Genomic DNA, 16,730 nt, shown 5'->3' on the forward strand with positions numbered 1-16,730 from the left:
CTGTTTTGATGTTAATCTCTAATCGCTATCATGATAAAGACTAGCTTCTTGCAGCAAGTCTAATTTCTGGTTTCTTCTCCAGACAGACACAGTCTATATATTTCATAGATAGTATGTCAAATATCTGTTTTTTTCTATTATTGAATTTCATAGATAGTATTTTTTCCTGAGTATGTCACTGTAGAAATATATACTGTGCAGTACTAAGGACTTGCTCAAAGGCTATCTCACTTCATGAACTAAGGGTAAGATCAATCCTATCTATATACCATAGATAGCATACCGTGGATCGATGTTAGAAGCATCATGGACAGCATGATTTCTATATCTACTGTAGTTCTCTTTAAATAGCTAATTTTGTAAATCATTGTCCACAGTCTGCATTTATTTTCCAAATAACAGCTGTCTCCAAAGATAGTATAAACTATTATTTAGTGATGATTTTCTGTTTTTAAGTTGATGCATTTGTGTGATAAACTCCATCATTAAACCTTGGTAGACTGCTTTATGATCCAATGAATTTTACATACATAAAAAGTGATTAATTTCCATTATACCTAAACAAACAAGTAGAAAGAGAACTGGAAACCCTGAGTTTAAAAGTATTATCTTACTTAAAAGGAAAAATTAAAGCAACAAACCTAATGTTTTAAATTGTGAGAGAATTCCTGCCTAATCTATTTTTGGTCTTTCATAGTCTTGTCTAATTGCTGCCTTTATCATATCTAACATTGTATCTGGGAAAAGCCAAATCCAATGCATATATCATCCTGTTGTTCTATTTATTGTGTTGTTTTGGGGTTCTGCTATTTGTTCTGGGGTTAAAATATGAACGTATTTATTAGACTTGGGCTTTCTTTACAAACCAAGGCATTTTTGGCTGTTTCATTTTTTTTAGCTTTGCAATACTTCTGTGGCCTACTGAATAAAATCCCTTTCTTTCATTCACATCTTAAAATGTGAAACTTTTTCTTATATAGTTTTGCATGCTGTCCATGCCTGCTTGATATAGGCAATGTGCACTTAATATTCTTTACAATTTTTAAATACTTTTTATTATTTAAAAGTAATTATATATTCATGGAATGAATAGTGATAATATAATATTTGCTACTATCCAACTCATCTTAGAGCTTTCAACAACCACTATCATCTATTATATATATGATATATCTGCCATGAAGAAAACCTCATGTGTATTCTGTGTTGAATGAGAAGACTGCCTCTAAATCCTACCCCAATACTTCTCTGCACATTGCCTATATTAAGGAGTCATAGACAGCATATAAAACTATACATATATATGTATGTGTGTGTACATGTATTTGTACATATTACTCTTCCTATTTTTCATAAACTGTCCCAGTAACACCAAGTTAAACATGTTGGTTCTACAAAGTCCCTGCTTTTTTTCTCAGCCTACCTTCAATCTCTTTGGTTTTCTTCCTCAATACTCATCTAGAAAATACATGGATAGATAAGTTATGAAGAACACTAGATTTATTATACAAATTCAAGTTTGGTAAGTTAAATTATTAAGAAATTAATCTTGTCACAATTAGAAAATGTCTGTCTATTTCAGTCAGGAAATGTTTATTAAAATATCCATCTGCTAATCCAATTGTTAATTAAATATGGAAGATGAATCAAGATTAATATGAAGTAGTTTTTCTATGAGAAAGAAAGATGTTGGGAAATAAGGTAGTGAGATTTAGATAGTTCATATAGGAGTCAAATGTGTCCTCTCATACATCAATGTTGTTGAAAGGAAATGTGAACTTTAACATTTACCTTTACATAAAATCAATGTTTTCTAGATTTGTATACTAATGCCATATGGAATAAAACATTTGGTTATTTTTATATAAAATTTAGTTAGCTTATTGTCCAAAATGCCATGCAACCTACACTCATCAAACCATGCTTCATAAAGACTGGGTAATTCCTGATCATTGAAGCATATTTAAGATCTGCCATATAGTGAAGTCTATGTAATATTTTGCAACTATTATTGAGCACCTTTTACAAGAAAAGTGTTTTTCTAGGTGCTCCTATGTATAGGAAAGTATATAGAAATCAAAAAACCATGACAAATTAGCTTTCAGAGTGTGTTCATTTCCAATATCATCACATTTTACTTTTCTGATATTTGGCACTTTTTATAGAGGAAAAAACAAATTATTTTTAATATAATATATGAAACAAGGATATGAAATATCGCCAAAGTTAGTTACATCCTATATAGGTTTTATAAGGCATAAATCTATAGCATTCATCAACATATATGTTTACAGTTTGGACTATTATTCAATTTTCCATTTTTCTTATAGATGGCTATCTGTTAACATTAATCTACATAATTTGCAAACAGTAATGAGAATTTAAGAAGCTGAGTAAATTGAGCTTTTTTAGAACTATAGGTATACAAATTAACAAAGCAAAGGATAAGGAGACCACTAAGGTCAACAAAATGTTTTCTTCATTTTCTGAATACATTTTACTGGCTTATGAACTTTAGTAAAAATTACTATTTTAATCTGAAATTAAATGTATCATATCCAGAAATTTCCACATAGCCTATGTTTGTGAAAAACTTTCACATTATGGCAAGCTGAATTCACTCAAGTACTGACCCCAAGTTCATGCTCATTCACACAACCATAATAAAATGAAGTGAAAGAGACAACAAATAAACCAAAAAGAGACGAAAATAGGATTGGTACATATTGGGAAGAAGGAGTTTAGTGGGAGGAAGAAGATAATGAGAAAGTGTAATAAGTGGACTATAATCAGAGTATAGTATGTATACATATGTATTTAGTATATGCTTTATATAAATATGTGTAATGAAAGTGTGAAGGAGTATATAACGTATTTATGAATTTAAAAATGCAGTCATTCTAAAACTAAATAAGAATGTTCCAAACTCATGATGAAGTGCTCCTTTAAAATAATTTTTGAAAGGGATAACCTTCATGCAATATTTATGTTGGGAGGGTCAATTTTTAAAATAACTGAACTTGATTAACTTTATAAGTACATATAAGATTATAAGTTTCAACACTGTAGTTTTTGTTAATGGGATCAAATTGGATTTGATAGAAATTGTTTCAAGTCTTGCAATTGAGAAATGTTTATTAACCAAAAGCATTTTCCTGGAATCAATTAGCCTAAGAGACAAAAAGAAATATTTTGGGAGGGATTTAACAATGATTATAATTGATAATTTCTATCTTCTCACTTGTCAATGAGAATATTTCCTTAAATGGATTTTAGACAAGAACTATCATCCACACGGGTTTATCTTTGAAATCCTGTGTTAGGATGAAACTATGCAAACATAAATACCCCTAGGGAATGTTCAGTACATACACTATTCTCCCATTCACCCACACAAATCCTTGCCATTTATGAGGACACATTTATCTTAACATTGTAAGGTTTTTGGCCTTGACAGAATCTTTTCAAAATAATATAGTATGCACTATTGCAATTCCAGGAGAGGCTGTAGTTCTGTAGCTGTTATCGTTAAACCATATCAAGCAAATAATTTTTGATTCCATGATGAAAACTTAGCAAAAATAAATGCATTTGTTTATTTGTTAATCAGTCTTTACAGCTTTTATTAAGGAGCTTTATTTTGCTGATGTTCTTTAAATTTAATGTAAATGAAGGTTTTCTAAATGTATAAATACACATATATGTACATATATATTGTACATACACACATACACAATTATCTAATACAGATCTGTGGAGATGTGTTGTATAGTTTGTGGCAGGTGCATTGCAGAGCATTTCAAAGACATTGTCTATAACACTTATCACAAATAAATATTTCCAGCTTACAAACTAAGTTGAAAGTCTTTCTAAAGGCCACAACTTTATTAGAAAGCAAGTCAAAATGGAATCTAAGTATTTTACGTTCAAATTTTAGGATTTAAAAATCATAGCTTCTGATGTATCTTTTAAAGTTACTTTTAATTCACAGGGATGCTTTTACATTTTATATTAGGATATGGTATGTTGAAGTTAAACAATAATATCAAAATCCACCTAATATTCATTGATTGATAAATCTATGCTACGTTCATCCAAGGTTTTATTCAATTAGTCTTCAGATTCTTACATAGTAGAAGATCCATGATGGAATTAAGAGGTATGCCATAAGGCCATATGAATCTCATGAGAACACAATCCCTAGATTTATAAATCTGGACTGAGCAGGTTATAGGAGGTATAAATGGATGGCAAACTTTGGTGGTCAAAGTATGGCTTTCAATGGGGGTAAGTTTCCTGTGGAAGTAGCAAGAAAGCAAGCTACAGAAGCATGAATTTTCAGTTCTTCTCCTGAATGATGTGTTGGACAGATGATCAGAGAAAAGAAAGGACAATTACAAAGGTAGATTGAGGATAAGTTGTAAAGGTTTATGGTGTTATGAGTATTATTCTAGAGAAGATGTATTTTGTCTCATAGGAAATAAGAAGGTGATTAATACATTTTGACCATAATACATAAGTGCAGTGAACCATGCAGGAATACAAAGATCGAAATGTAAAGGCAATAGGGAGGATAGACATAATGCCTAGGGAACATCATTGAACAATGGCCTATCACTTATATACCTCCTATCAAAGAAACTATTAATTTCCAATGAAATTATGATTAAATATAGCACTTGAGATTTCTCAATGCATTTTTTATTTTCACAAGTCTTTCCTGTATCTCCAACATTAGCACAATTTATTGATCGTGTAATATTGAATAGTCTCAAGTTACAATCTTATCATTTTGAGTTTCTTGTACCATGCAATGTTTTCCTTTATACATTTCTAAACTCAAAACCTGGAATGATGTTTCAAAGATTTCCTTTTTTCTTCTACATATTTAGATTCATCAAATTCAATAGTTTATGAAAATGAACATGCCAGATGTTTGTCACTTCTAAATATTCTCCTACTTCTAGTGCTTTGTGGAAACCTTCAATATATCTCATTTCATTACTTTGGTAAAATTTTATGATAATACATTGATTATATTAGAATAATAGGCTTCCTTACATTTCCGTGTGTGTGTGTGTGTGTAATATTTTGATCATGCTCATACATTTTACCACTTCTTGTTATCCACTGTTTCCACAGCTGCAACACTGCTTTACATGCTATATTGTTTGTCTATTAATTTTCACATGTTACAGAAATAATAGTTACTGTAATTTGAGTTAATATCATCATGAACTTAAGTCTTTTCCATTTAATATGCATGAAAAATTACATTTATATTTATGGAAGAACAAATATATTTTTACATATAAACACCACATTTCCTTTTCCTCTTCCTTCAGTCATAATACCTAGTTTTGTTCTATAACTTGGATATTGAGAAAATGCTGTGATAATTATGAATGGTATATTTTTGAAATAATTTGCCTTTGATGCTTTTGAATAAATGTAAGAGCTAACAAGGTAGATCATGTGGTTTTTTTTTAATTTGTTGAAGTATCTCCACAGTTATTACTCCAGTACAGCTTATCATTGTCAGAGAATAAAGATTCTTTACCTGCATCATTTAGTCAACATTCATTGTTATTTACATTATAACAATATCCATGTGAGTGGGATAAGATGTGACTTTAAGGTAAATATGATTATCTATATTATTTCTCTAGTCCTCTCCAAAGTGGCCTTGATGATTTAAGTCTTCCAAATATCATTCTCTACTCTGCATCCATAGTGATTAACATAAATATAAGAATAAGTATTTTCCTCGTTAAGAATGTCAACTTTGAGTCCCATTTATGGAGCAGATTTTAAATTTAATTAAAATGTATCTGGTTATTCATATAATATTTGTGCAACTATTGAACCATCGGCATCTCATGAACGCAGGTCATTATTATACTTCCCAGGACATGTTAGCTCTGTGAGATTCAAGATTAGTTTCCTCTTTGGTAGCATGTACAGCCTCCACTGTGCACACTAGCCAATAGGTATAAACCTGTCAGTTGAGTACCAGCTAGGTTTCTTCATGGTTTATGCCATAAGAATGTGGTGTCTTCTGAAATATGATCTTACCAACTGCATCTTGGTTGTTTCTTATTTCTTACTATTATCAATAGAACTTCAATGAACTCAAATTAGCAAGTAGCTGTTTTGAAAGGTGGAGAGTCCTTTGGGTATATGCCAAAGAGTGTTATAGCTTGATCTTGTGGTCACTCTATTTTTAGCTTTTAAATATTTAAAAAAAATGAAATTATAATATAATTATATTATTTCTCCCTTCACTTTTACCCCTCCAAACACTTCTGTCTATCCCATTGCATTCTTTCTTTCAAATCCATAAAACTTGTCATCTCTTTTTCTTTATTACTGCACACATACTCACAAACATGCACATTTCTAAATGCAGAAATACAATATACTGAGTTAATACAATGTTACTTGCATCGGCTTTCAGTGGTGACCATTTGGTATGGTCTTCCCTGGGGAAAATATTTTTTCCATTCTCAAATTCTTTAGTTACCTCGAGTTCATCGTATGGGGTTGAGACATCCTGAGATTTTCGTCTTCCAGATTAGTATGCCTATTGGTGTGTTCTTTCTCTGGTCATGTTTAGGAAGCCATGTTCATGAAATTTCATTGGTATGGCTCCTGACATTTCTAGGAGACAGAATCTCACACCAAACTACTTATTCCATTAAATTTTACAATTTCTTCTACCCATTTTCTGTAATTATCCTTGAGACTTTTGTTTAGGAATTGTGTTATAGATATATCATTTGGGACTGAGATCCATACCTCTGTGGTTTTCTGTAATGGTCTTCATATTGTGAAGGTAATGATAATTTATTGACAATAATATAATAAATACATATTAAGAATGTATTTAGGGATTGTGCTGGTTTAATAAAATGGTGGTTGTAGGCTCTTCTCCAAAATCTTTGACTTTACTAACCCTGGGTAGGTGGCTTGGTTTTCAGAACCAGACATGATATCCTGCTTGGAGAGCAGGTGCTAAATCCAAATAGGAACAACTGGTTACTGACAAGATATGCATATCATGACTGCACTCTTAGGGTAACTATGCTATGCGGGTTGTTATTATGGTTCATAGGTATCATGGATAAGGCTGTAGATTGCTTCCCTCCTTTGGAAACATACATGATAAATTTTAGTACCATAAAAGCTAGTCCTCAAGAAGGAGGCATTCAGGTCAATCCCAGCTCAGAGGCCTTAGAATACTGCCTCTGAAGTACATGGTGTCTTCAGCAATGGGAGCTTACCTTCCACTGCTGAGGTGTAAAACAAGGGAAGCATCAATAGCTGCTTTGGGTATCTTTTGGACAACCCTGATCAGCTCTCAAAAGAGCATTTCTACCACATAAGGTTTCCATGCTAAGCCTCAAGTGAACATTAATTTTAGCTACATCTCCTCATATTCCTTCCTTCCTTCCTTCTACTCTTTCTTTTCCCAATCGACCCTATCATTCTAGTCACCCCCATCCATGCATAACTATCTGTTCCATTCCCTTACCTAAGAAATAATCTTATCTGTACCCCACTGGTCCCTTACTCTATCATTATCCTTTGTGATTCTATAGATTGTAAGTTTATCATTGACTTAATAACTAAAACCCACAAATAAAAACATACATTATGTCTTTCTGTGACTGAGTTGCAGCACTTAAGGATGCAATTTTCTAGTTCCATCCATTTATTTGAGAGTATCATTATTTCATTTTTTAACATCTGAGTAATACTCTAATGTATAAATGTACTACATTTTCTTTATCTAAATTTCTGTTGAGGAACATCTAGACTGTTTCTGAATTATGGATACTATGTAGATCAGCAATGAATATGGTTGAGTAAGTGTCTCTGTGGAAGCATGAAGCATCCTTTGGGTATCTGCACAAGAGTAATATAGCTGAATCTTGAGGTTGATCAATTCCCATCTTCTGATGGAACCTCCTTACTCATATCCATATCTTTCTAGGAAAGGGAAAACAAAAATAGTTATGGATGCATCGGAGTGAATAGAAAGGGAGGATCAAGTGATCAATGGAAGAGTGGGAGGAGAGAGAGAATATGATGAGATATAGCTAAAATTAATGCTCATTTGAGGTTTGGGTTGGAAAACTAATAAAATAGAAACTTCCTAAAGTATATATCCATAATCACTATACAATTTTTCAGTTCCATCAGCAGTATTTCCCTTTACCCTGAGGTTTCCTAAGACTATAGGAAAACACATATATTTATAATTTGACTTATAACAGTAGCAAAATTACAGGTGTGACATAGTAACCAAATAATTTAATGATTGAGTGTCACCACATGAGGAACTATATTAAAGGGCCACAGCATCATGGAGGTTGAAATACAATGCTCTAGAGCTTTCATATGTGCTATTAAGTTGCTAATATGAGATCTCCCTATTTTCGTTTTTGATTTTGTTTTAATATATGCACTTATTGCTATGAATTTGTATCTTAGAACTACTTTCTTTGTGTCCAATATAGGTATTCTGTATATTTAGTTTCCTTATTTCTGTCTTGATTCAGTTTTCATTTGGTGGAGAATTGTTTGGTTTCCATGGGTTTTTCAGCTTTCTGTTGTTTTCATTGTTATTATCCAGCTTTAATCTGTGGTGATCTGATAGGATTCAGGGTGTTATTTCAATTTTCTTGTATCTGTTGAGCCTCCCTTTGTGTCTGAGTATATGATCAGTGCTGGGGAAAGTACAATGAAGTTCTGAGAAGAAGACATATTCTTTTGTGTTTGTGTGAAATGTTCTATAAATATATCTTAGGTCCATTTGCTTTATAATATCTATTATCTCCAGAATTTCTCTGTTTAATTTTGGTCTGGATAACCTGATTATTGGTCAGAGTGAGATATTGAAGTCTCCCACTCTCAGTGTGTGAGAATCAATGTGTGACATATTAATGTTTGTTTTATGAACTTGTGTTTGGTGCATAGATGCAAAGTTTTCTCGTGTATCTTAATTTTTATGTATATATAATATCCTTCATTAACTGTTCTGATTAGTTTTGGTTCTAAGTCTCTTTTGTTAGATATTAAAATGGCTCCATCAGCATTGTTCTTAGGTCCATTTCTTAGAATATTTTTCCCATTCTTCTACAATGAAGTGACGTCTTGCCTTGATGTTAAGATATGTTTCTCAGATACAGCAGAAGATGGGTGCTGTTTTCATATCTATTTGTTATTCTGTTGCTTTATATTGGGTAATTGAGACTAATTATTTTGAGAAAATTCGATGAATACTGTTTGTCAATTCCTGTTATTTTGTTTCTGTGGTGTGTTTATGTGTCTTCTTTTGATTTACTATTCTTGATGTTTTCTTGGGTGTGGCTAAACTCCTTAGTTTGGAATTCCTTCAAGTGTCTTTTGTAGTGCTGCATTATAAATAGATATAGATAGATAATGCTTACCTTTGTTTTTATCAGAGACTAGTTTATTTATACATCTATTGTGAATGAAAGTTTTGATCATCATAGTATTCTAATCTGTCATCTGTGGTCTCTTAGAGTCTATAGAACATCTGTCCAGGCCCTTCTAGTTATTGGAATCTCTGCTGAACTGTCATCTGTTATTCTAATAGGTCTGCCTTTATATGGTGCTTGGTAATTTTCCCTTGCAGATTTTAATATTTTTTCTATGTTCTGTATTTTCATGGTTTGATTATTTTTTCCAAAGTAAATTTCTCTTCTTGTCTATTTGGTGTTCTTTATGCTTCATGTACCTTTAGAGGGGTTTCCTTCTTAGTTTAGCAAATGTTTCTCCTTTGATTATTGCAAAATATTATCTGGGCCTTTCATCTGGATTTCTTTTCCTTCGTCTACTGCTATTATAGTAGTATATTTAGATTTAGTCTTTATATAGTGTGTGAGATTGCCTTAATGTTTTGTGCCAGGATTTTTGTGCCAGGAATTTTTTTGTGTTTGCTTGTCTGTTTTTTGTTTTGTTTTGTTTTTAGATTTAATGCTTTTTGACCGAGGTATTATTTTTCTTCTATCATGTCTTCAATAACCAAGATTCTGCATTCCTTCTCTAATATTCTGTTGTTGAGGCTTGCCTTTGAGTTTCAACTTCAAATTTCTGAACTTTTCATTTCCAATTTCCCTCCTTTTAAATTTCCTTTATTGATTCTATTTCTACTTTCAGGTCTTTATTTCCTTTCACTCTTTTCATTTTTATAGATTTAAGGATTTGTTCATTTCTTCTTTAAGGACTTCTTTCATATTCATAAAGGCTATTCAAAGTCTTTGTCTTGTGCTTCAGCTGTATTGAACAACTTAGGACCTACACTTTTAGGTCTCTAGCAGAGATATATTGACATGGATGTTATTGATGGTATCTTTACACTGATATCTAGGTTTCTGGGTTTGTGAAGATTGCAATTCTTATTGCTGATATCTGACCTTGCCTATTTTGGTGGGTGGGCTTTTTTTGTGGGTTTTGTAGCCTTCTGTGGTTCTTATGAGACTGTGGTCGCACTGTGTGGCCTGATAGGAAATTCTTCTGGGTTCCTGGTAGGTGTGGCCATTAGGAGGTTCCAAGTAAAATGTGTTCTTAGGTATATGGAGCTAACACTTAAAGATGGGTATGGGATGGGGTTTGAGGGCATCTACAAAAGGGAGAAAATCATTCTTTGCCACTAGGATTTGCTAATTTGCTGGGAAAGGGGCTAGACCATGAGGATAGGCCACAAAAGACAGTCTGCTATAAAGCTAGGGATGAAACTGGGTGTTAGATATGGAGGAGAGGAGCAAAAATGAATATCTGAAGCTGGTTTAACCTGCTTTGTTGGCCTACCTGCTTCTCTGTCAAGCTAGGCTGAAAGGGTTCTTAAGGAATGCCTGTTGTTGCTAATGAAGTAGGGTAACAGAATGAGTTTCAAGGAAGATTGGAGGAAAAATATCTGTGTGTTCCACTGGAGATGGAGACAAAGGGAAGACAAGGTTGTAGTAGGCTGTCTGTTACAGAGCTGGTGTGTATGAAACAGGGATTTGATTTGGAAGGTAGAAGGGAGAGGTGAAGATATGTAGATAACTGATTCCTTGGCTTGCAGTTCTGGAGTATTGCCAGAAATGGATGCTGATGTTGCAGACTGTGATAATGGGATGAATAGGAAGAAGGAAGGATAAAGGGGGAGGTATACATAATCCTTTATGTGTTTTCAGAGAAGGGAAGACTGCAGTAGGTATTCTGCTACATAGCTGAGGATGAGACTGGGGACTGAACTTGGGGGACAGGAGTGAAAGGTGAATGTCTACAGTTATCCTGTCTTCTTTCCTGGTTTGAGTCTCTTAAGCATTATTTTTAATATCATGAAGTTTACAGAATCAATCATCACATTCCTTATTAAAACATACTCGTAATCTAGTAAGAAGGAACTAGGTCTTTTAAGATACTACCTTTCCACATAGACTCACATCAATAAACACTATCTGTAAGTTGATGCCTTTCAAATTTTTATGTCAGTTCAGAACAGCCTACTCAATTCAAAATTTGGGTATAGGTAGATTCATACTCAAAAATATCTCAAAACTGACTAGATTAATACCAGACTCTCCATTAGTGGTACTTTATATTTCCAAAGGTTGTAAGTTTCTCTTTCCACATACCTTAAAGATTAACACCACAGAGTAAAATTCAGTTTTCTCATGATTTATACCCTATTAGTTCTCAGATAACTACTCACAAACCTCTCTTAGCTAAGACAGCCTTACTTTTTGTTTATGAAATCTTATATATTTGCTTATAAAAATTTACATTTTGCAATTTCTATATTTGAAGATATGTAACTTATAATGAGTAAATACAACATATATAATTCCTACAGTTTCTTATTTCCATTCAAGACAAAGATTATATATTTTTATAATACTTTACTCAAATATATTGAAAAATCTAAAATTAAAACAAGCAGACAAACAAACAACTATAACAACAACAACAAAACCCTATCTGGTTGTCTGCATTTTTGGTTATAACTTATCTTACTCTCTGTCAAATGTAAATTAGTTATGATAAAATATTATTAGGAAAGGTATTTTCCAGTTTATTTTCTTCACATGAAAAAATGATACTGACAGGGAGTACCATGTATTTGTAATTCAGTCTTATTTATAAAGATGTCTCATATGACCAAAAATAAAGGATTTTTAGTCATGTTTGATGTCAAACCTCTAGTCAACTAAATCAATATTTTAAAACATAAAGTGAGAATGAGTCAATCTTATACATTTTTTTTTATTCATTTCATTTTGGTTAATTTTTCTAGCACTTTCAAGTGCTTCCTTAGCTATGCAGTTTACAAGGATGCAATTTATTTCTTTAGAATTTTAGCAGACCTTCTTTACTTGCTGTAAGTTTCTTGTTTATGTGTTAATGAGTTGTGAAAAGGCCAACTGGAAGATAAATAAGACCTTCAGATAATCCATACTCTGATAAACTTGTCCCCATGATAGTTGGCAGTTGATAGTTTTTTTATGACTGAGGAAAAAAATAAGCAAATTTGGCCAAGTGCATGGAAAACACGAGTTAATAAAATTATAAAAGAAGTTTACAGGGCAATTGCAATCCTTTCACATAAATGTCATTTGTATGCCTTTACGCTTAGACAAAATTTGATTATCAGGAAAAGTTTTATAGGTCAGATTATGTTGTGTCCTAACATTTCTAAATCACAATATTCTAAATATAGTGGTTGCTATTTCTCTTCTGTCTGAATTTGATTTCCTTTTCTGCTTTTTTACAAACCAGATCAAATATATATATAAAATTTTATGCTTAATCTATACGATACCGCTAATGTGTTAAGATTTTCAGTTGCTACCTAAGTTTAATACTTGAACTCTAATTCATTCTATTAATTTACAAATGTTGCATTTACTAATTTACAAATATTGCTGCTCATTCTTTATAAAATATGTAATCATCCCATGGCTTAAAATTTTTTGAACAATAGAATGAATATTTATTTTACAGTATATTTTTAAGGGTAATATTAATCAGGAGAGTATAACTGATTCAAATTCAAATATATTTTAAAACTATAGTTAGACCTTTTAAAAAAAACATGACTTAACTCCCTTATGGAAACAGAGACAGGAATCTTATTAAAATTTTATTTTTAAAAGAAGACCAAATAAATTAAAATTATCTAAATAGTATGTTTCAAATTTTGACATATATTTCATGTATGATTATTTATTAAGAAAAACTCTAATGACATTATTGACATATGACTTACACAATCACTGTTTTATATGCCAATTAAAAATTTTAACTAATGAGCAAATTTAAGATCACTATACTAAAGGAGCTCACTTATAATGTCATTTTTAAAAACACCTCAAATGACCAAGCTTCTAGTGAGAATGATAAAACTCTACATTAAGCCCTTTATCCCATAAATTAAAAGATGGTTATGCCGATTAGATACTATGGATGAATCAATGAATACTATCAAACACTGTAGGACTTTGAGAGAGAAAATAATCCCATCACATAATTATGACACATTAGTATATTTTAATTTGGGGGTATTATTTCATAAACATAGCAATCTCTGAGAAATAAATCTTCCTTTTGAGTGTGTAAAAATGTTTAATAAACAATTTAATTTAAAGGCTTCCTTGAGAGAGATACTGCATCCTGCACCCATCTCTGTTTTTATTAGCTCCATGACCTTAGACATGAATCTACCCTCTATCAAACAGGCTTCTATAATGTGAAATGCTGGCAAATATTGCTTCTTATGTTATGTTGTTGAATTAGATGATTTAGTGACATACATATATATCTTACCGATAATATACATTTGAGGCATTTTATCTCTTCTCTAGCTAAATTTTATAGATATGATGAGCATGAAAAAGAACATTACAGAGTGGAGCATAGTCTGTAGAACAATAACCAAGAAGGTAGACAAATAACTCATTAGTGTCTCATAATATCTATTCATATTAGTAATTGAGAGTTTATCAACTTAAATTTTTAACAGTATATATTTTACATAAATGAGAAAAAACAAAATATTTCTTTACAATCAAATACAGTATTTGTATAGTGTGTCCTGTATCATTTCATTTTACATTAAAATCTCAAGGTCTTTTTAATAAAATATAATCAAAAGCAACTTAAGGAAGACTATTTTGCTTCACAGTTCCAGGGCTATCTATCACAATGAGAAGGCAGACTTCAGAAGCAAGAATTTAGAGTTTACATTTTAACTGCATACTGGCAGCAGAGAGAGCAAATTGGAAGTAGGGAAAGACTGTAATCTCCTGAAAGCCTTCCCTCAGTTCCATAACATCCCCCAAACACACCAATAATCAAGGAATGAGTCTTAAAATATGTATTCAATATATGAGTGTTATCGGAGAAATTTTCTAATCATTCCACAATAGTGAATAATATTTCATTGTAAATGCAAAAGTTATCTATTGATAGGCACTTAGACTGACTATGTTTTAGTCATCATGAATAATCCTACAATATCCATGGCGGTACCAAGATCTCTTCTGCATTTTGATTTCATGTTTTAAGATCATTTCATAAGTCTATAGTAGTTTGTATTATGAAATAGAGGTTCTCAATATGATTGGGTAGAAACAGACTTCTCCCTTGTTTGTTGGCAGCTTTCATGTCTTGATCCATTTCAATTCCCACATTTAATGGGTTTATAAATTATATTATCTTAAATTACTAAATGTTAAAGTATGTTTTTTTCAATAAAGCAGAAGCACTATAGGGAAACACATTTTATTTTATATCCTCAAAGAACATTCTAGCTATCTCATATCAAAGAAGGTAAAAAGGAGTGGCATTTTTCATTTTAAACATATCAAGCATCACAAATATGTTCCATATTGGAAAGTAACTTTCAGTGCTGTCCTTTATCTCTAGTATTTCAAGAAGCAGTAAAATTAATCTTATCTTTCAAGGCAAAGATTCTCTGTTAACATTGATCTAGAAAAGATGTACATTTCCTGAGCAAGCCATTTCATGGAAACAGCATTTCACATTGTGTATTCATTATAAACTACACATCCACAAACATTGTGAAACTAAATAATTTCTTTCAGTTTAAAGTATATTCAGTGAATGATTTCATTTATGATTTAGGTTTTGAACCTTTAGTCTAAATATGACGTAGTAGGTGCAATTTTAGAATATGTATTTTCTTTGTCAGTGTCACCATTATATTTCCCTGTTCATGATTTCATGTCTTCATTTTATATTATATTTGTTTAATTACTTAAATTTTATAAATATCTTTTGTTAATTAGGAGCAACTCTTCTAGCTATTAACCTATTTGACATTTGAGTCATTTACTTGGTAATCTGAAATGAAAAGTTAAAAGAAGAGGTAGAAACCTTACCAAAGTTCTCATACTTTTCTGTCATCTAGTACAGTTAGACTTGATGCTTTCTTCTAAGGATTCAGAGCCTTAAGATCAAAACCTTTAATTGACCATGGAACTGTTGACATGCAAACCCTTAAGCATGCTTTATATCTTAGGAGCAGATGAAAATAAGAAAATAACTTGCTACTGCCTTCAGCTGACTCCATTCATGGGCGATCTGGAGTACCTTCGCCAATAGGGAAGACAAGTTTTATTAGTTTCCTTGAGGCACAGGACAGAATTTTGGGACTGATAATGAAATCTACAAGACTTGATAAAGCTTGATATCATTAGTCTCTTTCTTACAAATGCCAGACTCTAACATCCTGAAATATAAGATCTCTTTTGTTGAGGAAAATAAGGAAACAAACAGTATACTAATAAATCAACAAGTACAATAAATAGAAAAACATACTCTTTATATTCTTTATTCAAATAGGAAAATACTATGACTTTAGCCTAATTTTATGAGGCAAAAATATTTTTATAGTAATAAAAAATATTAAAAATTATGATATGGTCTTTCATTTAATAAAGATATATCATTTTATTTTTAGATTTTATTATTATTATCCTCATAATTAGTTTGTGTGTGTGTATGATGTGTGTTTTTGAGTGTTTATATGTTTAGAAACAATGATGAATGTTAGTAATTTAGTCTTCTCATTTTAATTTCAAAGTTATATTTGTATCATATTTTACCATTTAAGCCCTCAAACTTTGTTAATTTCATTCAAATGTTGTTATTTAAAATTATTGAAACACACACACACACAGAGAAGTCATCATATAGTTATGTTCTCAGGGGAATTCTCTGTAGTCAGGGGATCTCCTAATGCTCTTTCCAGGCCTTTTGTTGCTGTATCTTTTTTTTCTTGTTTTTGACACAGGTTGGTACTCTGTAGCCTTTAGCTCAGAATGTCTTTTTTTTTTTTTTTTATCACAACCTCCAGATGTCAGCCATAGTCCTATTTAAAAGGAGAAAATAATGTTTGGTCCTGAACAACTCATCTCTCTGTTTTTTGTTTCTGTCTTCTGTCTGTCTTTTTGACCTTCTACCTAGAACTGACCTTAATACTTACATGTAATTAAAATGGTATAAAAGCATAAAGGAGGGGGGGTGGGATAGGGGGTTCTAGGGAGGGGAAATTGGGAAACTGGATGACATCTGTATTGTTAATATCCAATACAAAAAGAAAAAAAACAATGATATTTATATAAGGACTCATAGTGGTAACAAAATTACACTTTGGAAGTAACAATAAATGTAATTTAAGATTGGGAGTCATT

Source organism: Grammomys surdaster, unplaced genomic scaffold, assembly GCF_004785775.1.
Source record: "Grammomys surdaster isolate TR1022 unplaced genomic scaffold, NIH_TR_1.0 148, whole genome shotgun sequence".
Taxonomy (NCBI): domain Eukaryota; kingdom Metazoa; phylum Chordata; class Mammalia; order Rodentia; family Muridae; genus Grammomys; species Grammomys surdaster.